Genomic DNA, 14838 nt, shown 5'->3' with positions numbered 1-14838 from the left:
TCAAAGACCTGATGGTATGTATGCCCCTAGTGTTAGTCTCCTCAACCAGTGTCATCTGTCCAACTATTAAAACAATTAGTCAGGAGTGTTTTATTGTCATGTGTCCCGAAACGGAACAATGAATTTGTCTATTAATATCTTAAATTTCTGTCAAACCACCTTTTCAACTGCAGAAATTTCAGAGAATATAATGCTAGTTTGTATAACCCCTTGCCACTTAATGAATTTTATTTCAATATTTGAAGTAGGTTACCAAGGTGAACAATGGATGGAAGGGTATAAGAGACATTTCGTTTATGTTAAATATCATTGGTACTTCCAGTATTCCCCGTTATTTTGGATTTTCAGCATCTGTAGTACTTTGTATCTCCCTGGGTTCATCATTGCTTTTGATATCTCTCCTCATTTGTCCTTATTCATCTCCTGAGAAATCATAAGCAATTAATGAGCTTCAACATTTTCTCTCAGCCAATACACCCACCATTTGCGCCAAGAGGGAGTTTTATTGTCATATGCCCCAAAACAGAGCAATGAAATTCTTACTTGCAGCAGCACAACAGCATGTTGTGTCATTATGTCATTCAGTCTCTCTGCGCCTCGATCAGATCAATGTCATCCGTAAAAGGGTTCTACAATTTACTGCCCTGATTTGAATCACCTAAATACAACAGCTTATATTTATCTGAATTAAACTCCATCTGTTATTCCTCGGCCCATTGACCGAGTTGATCAAGATTGCATTGTAATCCTAGGTAACCTTCTTCACTGCCCACTATATCACCAATTTTAGTATCATCCAAAAATGTACTAAAAATACCACTTGCATTCTCATCAAACTTGTTAATATAAATAATGAATAATAGTGGACCTGTGCCCATGCCTGCGGCACACCACCTGTTACATGCCTCCATTCCAATAAATAACAGTAATCACACTGTCTCCAACCCTCAAGCCAATTTGGCATTGAATTGGCTATCTTGCCCTGGATCCCATGTGATCTAACCTTCCAAACTAGCCTACCATGCCATGCCTCGTCAAAGAGAGACTGAAATGCCACAAGTGGAGGTGGTGCTGTTTGAGAGAAACCGTTGAGGTGTCATGGAGATATATAAATAGAAGAAGATAGAAAAAGAGAGAAAATAAACAATGCTGACATGGTTAGATACAACGCACTGCAGTTTCTGGCAACTGAAATAAAAAAGAATGCAGGGAGCATCTCTGGTGAAAAAGAATAGGTGCGGATTTGGGTTCAAAGGTTCAATTGTCACGTGTACAGTGAAACTCGAATTGCCATACAACCATACTAAAGAAAAGCAACCAGACACACAACTACATAAAAGTTAACATAAACATCCACCACAGTGGATTCCCCACATTCCTCACTGTGATGGAAGGCAATAAAGTCATATCTTCTTCTTTATTCAAGGTGTGTTATTATCTCTGATTTTGTTCTAATAGTTTCTCTCTCCCCTGACTCTCAGTCTGTACAAGGGTCTTGACCCGAAACGTCACCTATTCCTTTTCTCCAGAAATGCTGCCTGACCGACTGAGTTATTCCAGCATTTTGTGTCTAACTTAATTATATTCTTTGCTTTCCCAAGGCAGTGTGAGCTGTCGATGGCGATTGGTAAAGAATCTGGTCTGTGTGAATACCATTACGTATTTAGTTTCTCTCACCTCAGGCTACCTTTACTGATGTCTAATTCCTCCTTTGACTGTGTGAAGGTCTGATTGGGCGAGCGTCAGTGTCTTGGCTGATCCTTGCATTTGCTTCAAGGCGAGACGTGCTGGTGCATCTTCTCCAAGCTTGCTGCCTGCCACAGTCTGTGTAGGGCTGACAGTAGAGCAGCTAGCGAGAGCAAACGGCCAATTTCTAGTTTAACCCATATGGCGTGACATACCTCTAAGAGGCTAGGGGCTTGCTCTTGTTCAATGAGGAATGCAGTGGGTATGTTGGGAACTGCACCTGGCATATCTAAATATGAGGCCCCAAGCTGTAACAAGGGACCGGGTGCATGCTAAACAACATGTAATAGATCAAGAGAAAATACAAGAAACTGCAGATTCTGGAATCTGGAACAGAACATAATGCTGGAGGAGCTCAGTGGGTCAGGCATCATCTGTGGAGGGAATGGACAGGAAATGGTTCATGTCGCCTGAAGTCTAAATCTAATTTGCCTAATTACTGCCCCAAAAAGTCTGTTCTCTGTCATCCACAGCATGACACAAGGTTTGGTTAGGTTTGGATGACATTGATATTGTTATCATACTGGATTAACTCGCCGACAACTTGCTAATTTATGCCCAGCTGTGTTTCATGCAAAATATTTGTCTCCAGACCTCATCACAGCCCCAGACCAAACATGTGCCAAAGAACTAAATCCCAGAGTAGGAGTTTCTGTCGACATCAAAGGCAGCATTTAATCAGGCCGTGGTCAGACTGAAGTCTATGGGAAGCAAGGGGAAAACTCCAAAACTGATCTCATATCTTACATAAAGGACAATTGGAGGACAATCACCACGGCCCCAGGACGTCACTGCAGGAGTTCCTCATGGCAGGAACCCATGCCATGCATCCTCGGTTCTTTCAACAAATATATTCCTTCCATCATAAAGTTATAATTTGCAGTCCATGCATTTATTCAGCAAGATTCAGCAACCAGTCAGTTGCAGGCTGCTAGATTTTGCTAGTGACAGACAATGAACATCAGTTACAAATAGAGAGTCTTACACCATCAATGTTTAGTGGTACTTCTATCAGTGAGCCCCTTCCTCATCATTGATTTCCTGGGAAGATTTCAGGAGGTGACCAAGAGGAAGAAACTCCGCCAGACTGAAATACACTGAGATTTTATATTCTTTAAGAAGAAAGATAGCAACAGGTGATTGAACTGTTTGCATCCATACTTTGTTTGTGTGGACAAACGGTTCTGTAGAATTGTTTATTTACAATGGGAGCACATCTTAACCAACTGAATATTTAATGCTTTTGTTGAGACAAAGTAATTTATTTGTATGCGCTCAAAGCTGCTGACGCAAGTCCCAGATACTCAATATATACTTTTATTACAGTATTGATGGACAGCTCTTTGGGTTCATTAGTAATACACTAATTACTGAATGACAGAGAAAATCTGTCTAAGACTCTGGATAGACATAAAAAGCTGGAGTAACTCAGCGGGTCAGGCAGCATCTGTAAAGAAAAGGAACAAGTGAAGTTTCGGGTTGAAACATTACTTCAGACAGTCAGGTGAGAGGGGAACTAGTGGTATCAACATGCCTGAGACCATGTTTGATGTGCTATATGGAAACAAAACCAGTCTGGATCTTTCCTTGATCCATCGCAATGGTGCAAAATATCTTGCCTGTTCCGATGTAGGTTAATCAACATGGTATTATTGTCTGTATGTTTGGCCACTGCATAATGAGGCTGTCTTGTGGTTGTATCAGTTTCCAAACCATATATCTTCTGTAGCTTCCTGTGAAGCTGGTAGTTCTATTCCTCTATATGCAGCTACCCTTTTAATTTTAAATCTGATTGCAGTTTCTAGTTTACAATTTGAAACAGTTCGTGCAGACTGGTTTTTGTTTGTTTGTTTCAACATTACGTACTTTATGACTGCTGCTGCAGTTCCCGATAACTTGCCTTTGTTCTTGCTGTGTGTAAATACTGGAGCTTTGTAGCCAATAGCTCCATTGGAAACCTTGGCTCGCAGGATGGAGTAGTCCATCAAAGTAGCTCATTAACAAGTTCTAAAGCCAAAGATAGACACAAAATGCTAGAGTAACTCTGGGACAGGCAGCATGATCAGTTTAGGTTGCGACCCTTCTTCAGACTAATTGTGGGGAGGGGAGAGAACATGAAGCAAGAAAAGACCAGGACAAATTTCAAAATTCTCCCAATTTTGCTAGCCCTTGCTGTCTCCTCCCCTTCCTTAACCCTCGAGCTGTCTCCTCCCATCCCCCCGCCCTCGGGCTCCTCCTCCTCCCTTTTTCCTTCCTTCTCCCCCCCACCCCCCATCAGTCTGAAGAAGGGTTTCGGCCCGAAACGTTGCCTATTTCCTTCGCTCCATAGATGCTGCTGCACCCGCTGAGTTTCTCCAGCATTTTTGTGTACCTAGGACAAATTAAGGTTGGCGTTAGATAACCTCAGGCAGGGAGGTTTCCTGATAGGCCGATTGTTGGCTAGGGACAGTGTGATCCCCAAAGGGATACATTGTTGTGAAGGAGGGCAAGGGGGGGGGGGGGGGGGGGGGGGGGGGGGGGGGGCTCAGCAAGGCAGAGGTGATGTTTCGGAAGAACCTTTCTTCTCAAGAAGGGTCTCGCCCGGAAACGTCCCTATCCTTCGCTCCATAGATGCTGCCTCACCCGCTGAGTTTCTCCAGCATTTTTGTCTACCTTCGATTTTTCCAGCATTTGCAGTTCTTTCTTAAACAAGCCAAAATAAGAGGTGTTATTTATTCAATTTGCATGTGGCCTCACTCTGGCCAATTATGGATAGGCATAAATGGTCCCGGCAGTGATAACAAGACAGATGCAAGGAATGGAGGGATATGGATCACGTGCAGGCAGAGGAGATTAGTTTAACTTGGCATCCTGCTTGGCACAGACATTGTGGACCAAAGCGTCTGTTCTTCTGCTGTACTGTATGATGTTCTAATATTTCAAGAAATTAATAATAATGATAAAGATTTCAAAATCAGAAATTGCTTTGTTGACAAAGGTTTACATTTTCATTTCTTTGGTGAACCTATATTTATCAACAGAATCAAAGTGTTCACCGCATGCTGTGTTTGTATTGTTCATGTGCAGGGTGTCAGGTTGCTAGCAAAATGCTCACTTTTCATGATCCCTGAAACATAGCAATGAGCTGCCTCCTTGATCGACTTCAGTTCTTGGGGAGGCAGTATTCCCACAATAACACTGAGTAACATGTTGCAGGATTCAAGGGTCTGAGCTATAGTGAGAGGTTAGGCGGGCGAGGACTTTATTCCTTGGAGTACAGGAGGATGAGTGGCGATCTTATAGAGGTGCACAAAATCATGAGAGGAATAGATTGGTAAACTCAGTCTCTTGCCTAGAGTAGGGAAATCAAGAAACAGAGGACATAGGTTCAAGGTAAGGGGGGGAAAGATTTAATAGGAACCTGGGGAGTAACGTTTTCACACAGACGATGGTGGGCATAAGGAACAAGGTGCCGGAGGAGGTAGTTGAGGCAGGGACTATTACAACATTTAAAGAACAGGTACCTTTGGACAGGTACATGGATAGGACAGGTTTAGGGGGATATGGGCCAAACTCAAGCAGGTGGGACTAGTGTAGATGGGGCATGTTGATCAGTGTGGACAAGTTGTGCCAAAGGGCCTGTTTGCAATGTAAGGCTCTATGACTATTAGACATAGTCAAGAGAAGGAGCAAGGATATATTTCCAAAATAGGCCACTGGACCCCCCATCTCGTTCCGTCATTCAACAAGATCATTTGAACTACTTTCCCATTTTCTCCCTATACAGGTGCACAACCTTTTATCCGAAAGCCTTGGTAATTCAGAATTTGTCGGTCTTCGGAATGGAAATTTTTTTGCGTAGATTTTAATGGCTGGCTCAGTGGTAGAGTGCTCGGCTCATATCCGCAAGGTCGCGAGTTTGCGCCTTGATCCCGGCAGAAGAAGTTGGTGCGGGGCTGGGCTGGGCTGTTGCTGGCTGTGGGTCTCTGGGATCTCTGTGCTTGCGGTGGGCCTGGTGGTCGACGTCCAATTGGTCCTGACGTCTCCGGTGACTGCACAGACCTGCAGCCATCACCGTCGTGAAGACAGTATAAAGCACCCGCGCCGGTGCAATGAGCGGGGAGCTGGAGAGGGGACGGAAGGGGTCACACACATGGCCGGGAAGCAGAGGGGTGTAGGTGGGGTGAAATTGAAGCGAGCGACAATCTGCTGCTGCCTGCACGCTGAGTTAAAAAGTTCCCACGCAAGACTCACGATACACTGTGTATCGTGTCTACCGTGGGAACTTTTTAACTCAGCGTGCAGGTAGCAGCATATTGTCAATTATTAACCCTTCCATGCAATATACCCTCACCTTCTCTTTTATGAATGGGGATTTAGTTCCCCTTTCTTCGAGGACCGACCGGAGGTTCCGCTGTCACCCTGCGGGCCGCCCTCGGTGAACGTCCTGTCTCCCTGTCCCTGGGATAGTAGGGGGCGATCAAACAGCACAATACCCCCCTCCCCCTCCAACTCCAGAGGAATCCGCTCCCCGATGGGCCGCTACGGCGACAAGTGGCAGTTCGCCCACAGCCCATGCTGCGCGACCCCAAGAACAAGCCGCCCCTTTCACACCATCAGCTTCTGCCCATACACTGTGTGTTCCTCTGGAATTGGAACGGGGCTGAGCTGGAGTTGCTGATCTGGGATCTCCATGCTTGCAGTGGGTCGGTGTCCCGATGAGGGGGCGCAGCTCGGGGAACGGCTTCTGGTGGTCCTGACGTCTCCGGCCAGTTTGCAGTTTTCCTCTGGAGTTGGAACGGGGCTGGGCTGCTGCTGGCTGTGGGCCTCTGGGGTCTACGTGCTTGCAGTGGGCCTGGGGGTCGGTGTCCCGTTGGTCCTGACGTCTCCGGTGACTGCCACTAGCTGCTAGCATCGCCGACGTGAAGACAGTGCAAAGCCCCCGCGCCGGTGCAATGAGCAGGGAGCTGGAGAGGGGAGGGAAGGGGTCACACACATGACCGGGAAGCAGAAGGGTGTAGGTGGGGTGAAACTGAAGGGAGCGACAATCTGCTGCTGCCTGCACGCTGAGTTAAAAAGTTCCCACGCAAGACTCACGATACACTGTGTATCATGAGTCTACCGTGGGAACTTTTTAACTCAGCGGGCAGGTAGCAGCAGATTGTCAATTATTTCCCGCGTAATATACCCTCACCTTCTCTTTTATGAATGGGGCTTTAGTTCCCCTTTCTTCGAGGACCGACCGGAGGTTCCGCTGTCACCTCTGCGGGCCGCCCTCGGTGAACGTTTTCAAGGACCTTTCTTCAAGGACCAAAAAAAATGGCCGCTATTCGGAGGTTTTCATTATTTGGATCTTCGGATAAAAGGTTGTGCACCTGTACTCTCTTTTGGTTTGGAGGTCTGCCAATATTCAATGACTGTTTCCATAGCTCTCTGGCGTTGAGAACCCCAAAGATTCATACACATTCAGAGAGAAGATATAACCATATAACCATATAACAATTACAGCACGGAAACAGGCCATCTCGGCCCTACAAGTCCGTGCCGAACAACTTTTTACCCTTAGTCCCACCTGCCTGCACTCATACCATAACCCTCCATTCCCTTCTCATCCATATACCTATCCAATTTATTTTTAAATGATACCAACGAACCTGCCTCCACCACTTCCACTGGAAGCTCATTCCACACCGCTACCACTCTCTGAGTAAAGAAGTTCCCCCTCATGTTACCCCTAAACTTCTGTCCCTTAATTCTGAAGTCATGTCCTCTTGTTTGAATCTTCCCTATTCTCAAAGGGAAAAGCTGGTCCACATCAACTCTGTCTATCCCTCTTATCATTTTAAAGACCTCTATCAAGTCCCTCCTTAACCTACTGCGCTCCAGAGAATAAAGACCTAACTTATTCAACCTTTCTCTGTAACTTAGTTGTTGAAACCCAGGCAATATTCTAGTAAATCTCCTCTGTACTGTCTCTATTTTGTTGACATCCTTCCTATAATTGGACGACCAAAATTGTACACCATACTCCTGATTTGGTCTCACCAATGCCTTGTACAATTTTAACATTACATCCCAGCTTCTATACTCAATGCCCTGATTTATAAAGGCTAGCATACCAAAAGCTTTCTTTACCACCATATCTATATGAGATTCCACCTTCAAGGAACTATGCACGGTTATTCCCAGATCCCTCTGTTCAACTGTATTCTTCAATTCCCTACCATTTACCATGTACGTCCTATTTTGATTTGTCCTGCCAAGGTGTAGCACCTCACATTTATCAGCATTAAACTCCATCTGCCATCTTTCAGCCCATTCTTCCAAATGGCCTAAATCACTCTGTAGACTTTGGAAATCCTCTTCATTATCCACAACACCCCCTATCTTGGTATCACCTGCATACTTACTGTGCATTTTCTGTTCAGTAGCTTTACATAATGTTTACAAACTGAAATGAGATCCAATGCAGCTGTGATCCAATGGTACTGCTTTCTCAAGATGTAAAAAGACTCTTTTGGATCTACTAGATAAAGCAATTTGAAGACAAATCATGTGCTGACATCAGAGATGTACATCATTTCAAGATTTTGTTGTGTTTAAACCAAGGATTCATCTGGAATTCATCTGTGTCCTCTCTGTGGTGGTCCATTTCAGTTCAGAGATACAGCATGGAAACAGGCCCTTCTACCCACCGAGTTTACATGGACCATTCACACTAGTTCTACGTTATCTCACTCTCTTATCCACTCCATACACACTAAGGGCTTTGCGATGTGGGAGGAAACCTGAGCAGCCGTAGGAAATCCATGTGGTCACTGGGAGAATGTGGAAAATCCACACAGATAGCAGCCGAGGTCACAATCGAACCTGGGTCTCTGACGCTGTGAGGCAGCAGCACTACCAGCTGCTCCACTGTGCTGCCCTAGTTGGGGTCCTTTATCAAAGGTCCAAACAAGATAATCACAGCTTGGCTTCTAGGGTGGTTATCTCTGGATTGCTTCCAGTACCTCGTGCTAGTGAGGGCAGGAACAGGGAGATTGGGGATCTGAATGTGTGGCTAAGAGGCTGGAGCAGGGAGCAAGGATTTAGATTTATAGACCACTGGGATCTCTTCTAAGGTAGGGGTGACCTGTACAAAAGGGACGGGTTACACCTTAACTGGAGGGGGACTGACATTCTGGCAGGCAGGTTTGCTAGGGCCACACGTGTGGGTTTAAACTAAATAGTGGGGGAGAGGGATTGACAAATTGAGAGTATAAAGATGGAGTTGAAGGAGAAGTGACTACAGGAAAAATTACAAAAGATTCTCGAATTAATGAGAAGGAAAGCTCGAGAAGGGAAGTAAGGTCACAATTGTGAGTGGTGCGAGGGGGGAAGTGAATACAGAGGTCAAAGTACTGTATATGAATGCACAAAGTATAGGGCATAAAGTGGACGAGCTTGAGGCTCAGTTAGAAACTGGCATGTATGATGTTGTGGGAATTACTGAGACATGGCTACAAGAGGGACAGGGCTGGGAACTGAATATTCAAGGGTACACCTCCTTTCGAAAAGACAGACAGGTGGGCAGAGGGGGTGGGGTTGCCCTGCTGGTGAGGAATGAAATTCATTACTTTGCAAGGGGTGACATTGAAACAGGAGGTGTGGAGTCAGTATGGATAGCACTAAGGAATTGTAAGGGTAAAAAGACCCTAATGGGACTAATCTACAGGTCCCCAAACAGTAGCCTGGCTATAGGGCGCAAGTTGAATCAGGAATTAAAATTGGCATGTAGCAAAAGTAAAGCTGTGGTTGTTATGGGAGATTTCAAGATGCAGGTAGACTGGGAAAATCAGGTTGGTACTGGACCCCAAGAAAGGGACTTTGTAGAGTGCCTCCGTGATGGATTCTTAGAGCAGCTTGTATTGGAGCCTACCAGGGAGAAGGCAATTCTGGATTTAGTGTTATGTAATGAACCGGATTTGATAAAGGACCTCAAGGTTAATGAGCCATTAGGAGGCAGTGACCATAACATGGTCAGGTTTAATCTACAGTTTAGGAGAGGGATAAGGGTAGATCGCGGGTATCAGTGTTGATGTTGAATAAAGGGGGCTATGTGGCCATGAGGGAGGAGCTGGCCAAAGTTGACTGGAAAGATACACTAGCAGGGATGACAGTGGAACAAAAATGGCAGGTGTTTCTAGGAATATTACAGAAGGTGCAGGATCAGTTCATTCCTAGGAGGATGAAAGATTCCAAGGGGAGAAAGGGACGACCATGGCTGACAAGGGACGTCAGGGACAGTATAAAAATTAAAGCAAAGAAGTTCAACGTAGCAAAGATGAGCAGGAAGCAAGAGGATTGGGTAATGTTTAAAGAACAACAAAAGATAACCAAAAAGACAATATGGGGAGAAAAGATGAGGTACGAAGGTAAGCTAGCCAAGAATATAAAGCATGATAGTAAAAGCTTCTTTAGGTATGTGAAGAGGAAAAAAATAGCTAAGACAAAGTTGGACCATTGAAGACCGGAAAAGGTGATTTATTATGGGGAACAAGGAAATAGCAGATGAGTTGAACAGGTACTTTGGATCTGTCTTCACTAAGGAAGACACAAACAATCTTCCTGATATAGTAGTGGCCAGAGGATCTGGAGTGACGGAGGAACTGAAGGAAATCCACATTAGGTAGGAAATTGTGTCGGGATTGAAGGCTGATAAATTCCCAGGGCCTGATGGTCTGCATCCCATGGTATTTAAGGAAGTGGCTCTAGAAATTGTGGATGCATTGGTGATAATTTTCCGATGTTCTATAGATTCAGGATCAGTTCCTGTGGATTGGAGGGTGGCTAATGTTATCCCACTTTTTAAGAAAGGGGGGAGAGAGAAAACAGGGAATTTTAGACCAGTTAGCCTGACATCGGTGGTAGGGAAGATGCTGGAGTCAATTATAAAAGATGAAATAGCCGCACATTTGGATAGCAGTAACAGGATTGGTCCGAGTCAGCATGGATTTATGAAAGGGAAATCATGCTTGACTAAGCTTCTGGAATTTTTTGAGGATGTAACTAGGAAAATGGACATGGGAGAGGCAGTGGATGTAGTGTACCTGGACTTTCAGAAAGCACTTGATAAGGTCCCACATAGGAGTTTAGTGGGCAAAATTAAGGCACATGGTATTGGGGTAGAGTGCTGACATGGATAGAGAAGTGGTTGGCAGACAGGAAACAAAGAGTAGAGATTAACAGATCCCTTTCAGAATGGCAGGCAGTGACTAGTGGGGTACCGCAAGGCTCGGTGCTAGGACCGCAGCTATTTACAATATACATCAATGATTTGAATGAAGGGATTCAAAGTAACACTAGCAAATTTGCAGATGGCACAAAGCTGGGTGGCAGTGTGAACTGTGAGGAGGATGCTATGCGAATGCAGGGTGACTTGGACAGTTTGGGGGAATGGGCAGATGCATGGCAGATGAAGTTTAATGTGGATAAATGAGAGGTTATCCACTTCGGTAGCAAAAACAGGAAGGCAAAATACTATCTAAATGGCGTCAAGTTGGGAAAAGGGGAAGTACAATGGGATCTGGGGGTCCTTGTTCATCAGTCCATGAAAGTAAGCAGGTACACAAAAAAGCTGGAGAAACTCAGCAGGTGCAGCAGCATCTATGGAGCGAAGGAAATGGGCAACGTTTCGGGCCGAAACCCTTCATCAGACACGAAAGTAAGCATGCAGGTACAGCAGGCAGTGAAGAAAGTGAATGGCATGTTGGCCTTTATAACAAGAGGAATCGAATATAGGAGCAAAGAGGTCCTTCTGCAGTTGTACAGAGCCCTAGTGAGACCATACGTGGAGTATTGTGTGCAGTTCTGGTCCCCTAATTTGAGGAAGGACATTCTTGTTATTGAGGGAGTGCAGCGTAGGTTTACAAGGTTAATTCCCGTGATGGCGGGACTGTCATATGCTGAGAGAATGGAGCAGCTGGGCTTGTACATGCTGGAGTTTAGAATGTTGAGAGGGGATCTCATTGAAACTCATAAGATTGTTAAGGGTTTGGACGCACTAGAGGCAGGAAACATGTTCCCGATGTTGCGGGGAGTCCAGAACCAGGGGGCACAGTTTAAGAATAAGGAGTAAGATAATTAGAACAGAGATGAGGGGGTGGCAGATTGCAATCTTCGCGTGGTCCACCCCGATTCAACTAATGCAATCAACCTGGCGCGCACAAACTGAAGATCAAACAGAACGAGTTGTCCTACAACTTTAGGCTGTGCACGCCATATGCAAGAAAAAGAAGAATGGAGATGAGCAAACACTTTTTCTCACAGAGAGTTGTGAGTCTGTGGAATTCTCTGCCTCAGAGGGCGGTGAAGGCAGGTTCTCTGGATGCTTTCAAGAGAGAGCTAGATAGGGCTCTTAAAAATAGCGGAGTCAGGGGATATGGGGAGAAGGCAGGGATGGGGTAAGTATTGAGGATGATCACATTGAATGGCAGTGCTGGCTCGAAGGACCGAATGGCCTACTCCTGCACCTATTGGCTATTGGCTATAGGCTTACTCTCTTCTTTAGTTGTATATCAGAGCAAGGAGCGTATTCACTGGATAAACCTGTGTTGCCTTGGAACCATGTACAGAGATAATAATTCCTTTAAAAGGCTATTTTAAGCCCCCAATTACGCCATCATGTTGACTCAACAAATGGACAAGCTTTTGTTTGGGTGTTGTTAGTACTGGTAACTTGAAAGCTGCAGATTAATTAAACTCGCTGGAAAAGATGGATGGCGCATACTTGGAGTTGGACGTGTTTTACTTCTGCCAAGACTGCAGCTGTAAAAAACTGCAACGAGTTGTTCAATTAGGGTGATGGGCCAAGTTTAAAGGAGATGTGTGGAACAGGTTTTGTTTTACACAGAGGGTGGTAAGTTCCTGGAAGGTGCTGTCAGGAGTGGTAGTTGAGGCAGACACGAAAGTGACATTTTGTATTTTAACCTGAAGTAGAATGTTGATTTTAACCTGAAATTGATAGCAGTGAATTTTGAAAAGATGTTAAACTGTTTTGATTTGAATCTTTTTGCATTAGCAGCAGACGCACCTGCTATCGTAAAATGACCATATCTCTTTTGATCTTTTGCGTATCCTGCTCTTTGTTGCACCAAAAAAAGCCACACGCAGTTTCAGTGGGCTTATCTGATTAAAATAGTTACTGGTAAGTCATATAACTAAGATCTGCGGGGTGGAAGATTGCAACCTTCACGTGGTCTGTCCTGTGTCGACGAATGCAATCAACCTGGCGTGCACAATCAAATACGATCAAATAGAACAAGTTGTCTTGAAACTTTAGGCTGTGCACGCCACACACAAGAAGTCTAAGATGTGCCGTTATCCTGACGTGATCTTGGTAGAGTGATAATCAAAATTTCAGCTAAAGATATGTGGTTTAAAATGTTTTAAATACCCTGCCGTTATAGCCAACGCAGGCAACATCTATGAAACATGACCAGTTAACGTTTCAGTTCTGGGACATTTCTTCAACTTTTTTTCACAGATTCTTCATGACCTGTTGAGTGTTTCCAACATTTTGTGCTGTATTTTGTTCCTACTTTTAGTATCTGCCGCTGTATGATTTTCAACCTGTCATTTCTCACAGATTAGGATAGTTTTACTGGTTTCGTGTTTTAGTTTTAGAGCTACAGCATGGAAATAAGCGTTTTGGCCACTGAGTCCGCGTAAACCAACGATTACTCGTACGCTGGTTCTATTTTGTCCCATCTTACACCCCGGCAACAATATTTTACAGAAGCCAATTAACCTACAAAACCCGGACGTCTTTTGAATGTGGCAGAGAACTGAATCGCCTGCAGAAAACCCAAGCGGTCACAGAGAGAACGTGTAAACTCCATATAGACATCACCTGTAGTCAGGATTGAACCCCGGGTTCTGATGATATAAGGCAGCAGTTCTATTGCTGTGCCACCGTGCTGCCTTCATATAGGGACATTTCCATGGGCTTCATAAGAAAGGGAGGGTAGAAAACTTGGAATAAAGTGAATGAGGATTTTGTACAATGAATGGGCTGATTAGACTTAGAGATAACCACACAGGCCATTAGGGCTACTGGGTCCACACTGGCCAGCGATCACTCCGTATACTAGTACTGTCCTACACACTAGGAACAATTTACAATGTTATCGAAGCCAATTAACTTACAAACCTGCACGTTTTTGGAGTGTGGGAGGAAACCCGGAGTAAAACCACGAGGGAGGTCACAGGGAGAACGTGCAAACTCCGTATAGACAGCATCCCCATAGTTGGGATCAAACCCAGGTCTGTGGTGCTGTAAGGCAGCAACTCTACTGCTGCATCACTGTGCTGAATATCAGATAGTGTATTTCATCATCAATCCAACAGCTGCGACTGCTGCATTAAACTTTAGCATCAAAGCAGTGATAGCAATCACTTGACAACGTGACATCTGACACGTACGCTGGGTGGGGAAAAGAAAGTTCTTCAATACTTTAAGATTGGAGACCAAAATCCCACCTTGTCAGTGATGTCTGGTGAGAAATAGAGTTGATTGCCTCTCCATATCCTGGAGAATGCCCAGGCCTCTGAGTGATCTGTAAAGTCTGGCAAAATCAGTCTCCAATGAAGGAACTTGGTTATGAAAATCTGCCAAAATATCATCTTAACGGTCTATGTCAACTGCCTATCAAAAAGTAGCTAGCTTTAGGATTCCCCAAAAAAACCCACACAATTTACTAATCAGTTATTGATCCACCCTTCTTACATTGCTTGACCATACAAAATCCATCCATCAGCCTAAAGTGCTTCTGATATTATACCTACCAGATTTGCTTCACTTCAAATTGATTACAGGAAAACCTTGAGCATAGTTCCCAGGTTGAATGTTCCCCTCATTTTTGTTCAGACCTATACAGCATGGTTACAGGCCCTTTGGCCCATCAAGTCTACACTCGTCAACCACTTATGATGTTCTAACCTTTATACTCAATAGCCTTCTCAATGAAGGCAAGCATGTCAAATGCCTTCTTCACCCAGTCCACCGGGACCGTCACATTCAGGGAACCATGTACCTGTACTCCAGATCTTTGTGCTAATGTGGAAGTACAGGTG

This window comes from Leucoraja erinacea, chromosome 25 (assembly GCF_028641065.1).
Source record: "Leucoraja erinacea ecotype New England chromosome 25, Leri_hhj_1, whole genome shotgun sequence".
Lineage (NCBI taxonomy): Eukaryota > Metazoa > Chordata > Chondrichthyes > Rajiformes > Rajidae > Leucoraja > Leucoraja erinaceus.
Note: the sequence above shows the minus strand (reverse complement) of the source record.